Genomic DNA, 4802 nt, shown 5'->3' on the forward strand with positions numbered 1-4802 from the left:
CCAACGCAAGTCAGATAGAGCAATGTGTTGCACTGATTAATTAGTGCTTTTGCACAACTAAAGTTGTCTAGAACAAGATGCAGTTCCTAGCAAAATTCCTTTTGCTGTGGTGGGAAGTGAGTGAAGCACATAAATGAAGGTCATAGCAGTAGTAAGTTGTAGCTCTAAAGTATCCATTTCTGCTATTTAGTTTTATTAGTGTTCTCTTAACATTAGATTTCACTTGAAATGTCTTTCTTCTGTCCCACGCTTTGTGCTTGCTGAGAGGCTGCTGCTACTCGTTTGTGGGACTGAGTGCATGGCATATACCTCATGAGGAGAAAGGGGGCTCCAGCATCCTTTCCCAGCACATACATATTTATACCCCCCAGCCTTTCCTAGCAGACATTTTCCATGAACCTCCATCCTTCACTGCCAAGGTGATACTAGGGTTTCTGTTTCTGTTTGTAGCCTTGGATGCTGTAGAGACAGAAAGAAATGGGAAGGGCAATGCCTTCTTGAGAAGGAATGGCTAAAGGCAGGTTACAGGATGCATTCATGGTGCTTTTTAAGTGCTGGGATAGGATATAGTGTGCAAAGGACCCATCATCTGACATTGTTGTGGGGTTTTATATTTGTGTGGAAGATGAAGTGGAGTGGTGGACTGATTGATTCTTGAAGTGAAAAGCTTCTTGGGATTGGGGGTGTTAATACATTTTTTCCATGAAGGGCAAAAATAAGATTAGGCAGAAGTAAATCAGGTATTTAAGACCAGTGAGGTTACAGGCATTTATTACTGTACCTAGGGGCTGTATCTGGGGGCTCTTCCCTTCAGTGGAGACAGCAAACCTTAGCCAATGTGGATTAAATCTTGATTTCTTCATGCTAGCAGCAGCACGCTTCAGGGGGTTTTGCTGGTGGCTGAAGTGACTGACCTTGATTCCCCTGACTGCACTGGTGCACCTTTTCATGGAGATCTTCTTGGTTATACATGAAGTGGGCTATGTGTTGCTGTTTCCCATAGAAGTGGTACCTGAGAGTGTGTAGATGACATCTGAATCATGGCAAGAAGTGAATTTAGAAAAATGCACAGGGCACAGGCTGCCCTGGGCTTTTTTCCTCAGTAACCCACAAGAACAGAATTTCCATCTGACTATACTGGAGTTACCATAGTGTTAGGAGGTACCTTTTGAGCTGTTCTTGGAATAATATTTTTTTTTACTGTGTTAACTTTTCCTTTAGTAAGTATTTCACATAAACACCATTCACCTCTTTTTTTTGCTTTATATATTGTGACAACGTCTTTTCCAGATAGATTTTAAGTAGATCTCTCTGAATCTTTTTATGAATCTGGATATAGTATTCTTCAACGGTTTAGCTGTAACAAAATACTGTTCCCAGCCCACCCAGTGATTCCAGCAGTCCAAAGCAGGGATTAAAGGAGAGGTTTATATTTAAGAATAGATCTCAGCTAAAGAAATTTAGAGTATTATGGGATTCTCTGTCAAGGCCTTTGAAGACATAGTCTAAACCACTTTTTAACTACTTGGCTGTATTAGCTATGGGGGAGTTATCATCTACTGTTTCCAAATGGTTAGCAGATAAAGTCTTAAAGGCTTGCAGGAATACCAGTTGTATGGTGAGTCCATTTATGGGAAAAATATCTCTTGAATCAGTAGTTAAAAATTTTATTACAGATGGCTTAGATATTGGGCTTGATTTATTCTTTATATCTTCTGTAGTGACATGGGTGAATTGTCTACAGAAAGGCTACATCATGCTTATTACAGAATAAAGGGCAAATAGGAAAGGTAGTTGCTTCTTCATGTGCCCAAAGCACTTCTTCCATTTGCAGCAGAACGGAGAATGCAGAAATAAAATGAGATTCTTCTTAGGTTGTTGCAAACAACAACACATTTGTTTATACTGAGGATGTGCTGGAAGGTAGTTTATATAAATGTCTTTTATACGTGCCAAAGAAAGTTGTTTCACCTGATGATAGTATTTGATTTGATTTTGTGCCTCTCTATAACTATCAGGTATTAATTTAAATCATGCAAGGAAAAGAGAAGGAAGGTATTAATGATTTTAGTTTGGTTTTATCTTATCAAATTTGCTTAGAACTGAAAATTCCTTACACTTTCGGAAACTGAAAGCTTTTCTTTTACTGTGAAACACCTGAGTATTTGCACTAGATATATCACAAGGAAAACCTTCCATATTATAAAAAAATTTCTTAAAATCAGGTATAAAAAAATTCCTACAGCCATCATCATTTTTTCACACTTCTGTGAGGAGAATGCATGGCAGTCTATGCAGAATTCTTCTGCGAACACATACTCTGGTTTAAATCAAAATGAAGAATGTACTGGGATTATAAGTGGGCTGCAGTGTTTTATTTCTGATTTTATTTTCATGGTCCATGTAGTACGGGCCATAGTTTAGGATTATATTTTTTGAAGGATAGTCTTGATTTCAGATTTTTAGGTAATAGTGAAAAATTAATGAAAAAATCATAACTAAGAAAATTCTCATTGTCTGTACTTTACATGTTCATAAATGTTAAAATTTCATAAGGTGAAATTTGGAAAATACAATTGAATTAGAACTGGTTATATTTGTCTTGTGCATACATTGCATAAATGAGAAGTACTGCAGAAATAAGTTGTTGAAGTGGTTTCCAGTTTCTCTTGACATTTGGTAGAGTTCTCTTGACTTTTGGGTTGCTAAACTGGGGATCCTTGGATCAAATCTGTTCTCTATCTTGACCTTTTAAATATACCTGTGCTTTAAAGTTTGAAACAACAGATGTTGCAAAGAAAGGTTGGAAAAAAAACCCAAACTACTGGGCGCTTATGGAGAATCTACCCAGTATGTGAGCTGCTTCTCAAACCCAGCTGCTTGTGATTGACTCATGAGGTGATGTATGAAGGTGTGTGATACAATTTTTTAACCTGTGCTATTTTTAGAAAGAGATAAAGTGATTGAATAGCATAATGTGACATTAATGCCCATGTCAATTAATAAAATAAATGTAATGCTATTATTCATGGTATGTTAAGAATAAAAACCATTGACATTGTGTGCATGAAATGGATGCGAATAGTGGCAGAACTTATTAGGCTCTAACTTCAAAAACATCCAGCAATTATGCAACTTAAATTAGCAATCTTAACTTACCCATATATTTACATATTAATGGTCCTAAGTGGTAGTTGTAATTGTCTCTCATCATTGCTTCCTTTGACCCTCATTTTTCAAATAAGAAATACAAAATTCCATTAAGTAACATTAATAGTAGAAAATTAATTTAAGGCAATATATCATCAATTAGCAAACCCTTAACACATCTCACTTTTCACCTGATGCTTACTTGAAGAAAGCAAAGATAATTATTTTATGTATGTCTGAATTAGAGGATATCATCTTTTGCACATATGACGGAAAAGAGAAATAAAGTATATTAGATTCCCTGGCCTTGATCCAGTAAAGAAGCATCAAAATTCCTGTTGACTTCTCTAGACTATTTATATGAGGCTGCTCAAGGGCAAAGAGCTCTGAAACATACAGACTCAAGGCCAGTGCCAGCATCTTTTTTCTGGGAAAGATTAGACTTTTGACAGGGCTTATCTTTACGCCTGGGCTAGTTTTCCGTTTTTTTTGTGCAACTGAGTGTTCTCACAAGTAAGCAAGAACTTCCCTCAGCTAATGAATGCATCTGGTTTATCCTTACACTGTACCTTACAGAATGATTATCCTGATTCATTCTCCTTTGTGGGGAGTGACATACCCATGGCTGGTCTGCGTTATAGATGAAGATTAGAAAGCAGTGTTTGCATCTGGCCGGTAGGTCTTTAGTCATCAGATCGACAAATGGAGCTAATGTAGAATAATAATGTATGAAGTTGCTTCCAAGTACTGAGGACTAAAATACATTTTACACAGTGTGCTGCTCTCATAAGGAAAAAAAAAATTACAAAAGCCATTAAAAACTAAATACCTCTTATTCGTCATGTCAGTGAGGCTATCATTATCTGCTACAGGACATTTATGATTTTTTGGACTGCAAATGTTACTGTTGTCCATGAAAGCAAGAATTATTTTTGTTATTTCCTTAAATGCCAGCCATGTAAATAATGTCTCTCTTTGTTTCATCTCTTTTTCAAAGGCCACGTTTTCAAGTATTTTAGTGTTCTTTGAAAAGCACTTACGTTGTGAGAATTCGTTAACGTTGATAACATTATTAAATTGCCAACTATGGAACATACTATAAAGATAGTCTGAAGAAAATGGGTATGTTCCCCCTTTTTATATGAATTTCCTCTGGTTACCCATATAAATGTTAGACTGGGGATTTTTTATGGTTCTGTGAGGTGCATCATTGATAGAATAGTAAGTGTAACCTGGAAATAATTTGACAGAAACTTCAAATTTTCATGCTTCCAGGTTTCAAAGATGAGTTATGATTTGGAACAGTTTGAGATGTGGTGTCAATAACAGGCTAACTTGGTAGACTTTCAAGGTGTAATTAATAAATTTCTGTGTGAGGTTTAACTTCCCTATATCCTGATGGCTAAGCTGGAAGCTGAGGATGCTATGCTCTCCTGCGCTGCAAGCATGTAAAAGCCCATCTGCTGCTCCATAAACGTTGTATTTGTGGGCCATCAAGTTTCTCAGTTCTATTTGTAGGAGGTTTGTGGTTTTCCTCTGGTGGATGCTAATTAATTCAGATTCCACTGTCCTTTGAAAAATTTCAGAATCCTTTTTATCACGAAGATTTAAACTGGCTGTAATCAACAGATTGGTTGGTGAAAACAATATTA

Source organism: Leptosomus discolor, chromosome 5 (genome assembly GCF_034619465.1).
Source record: "Leptosomus discolor isolate bLepDis1 chromosome 5, bLepDis1.hap2, whole genome shotgun sequence".
In the NCBI taxonomy this organism is placed as follows: Eukaryota; Metazoa; Chordata; class Aves; order Leptosomiformes; family Leptosomidae; genus Leptosomus; species Leptosomus discolor.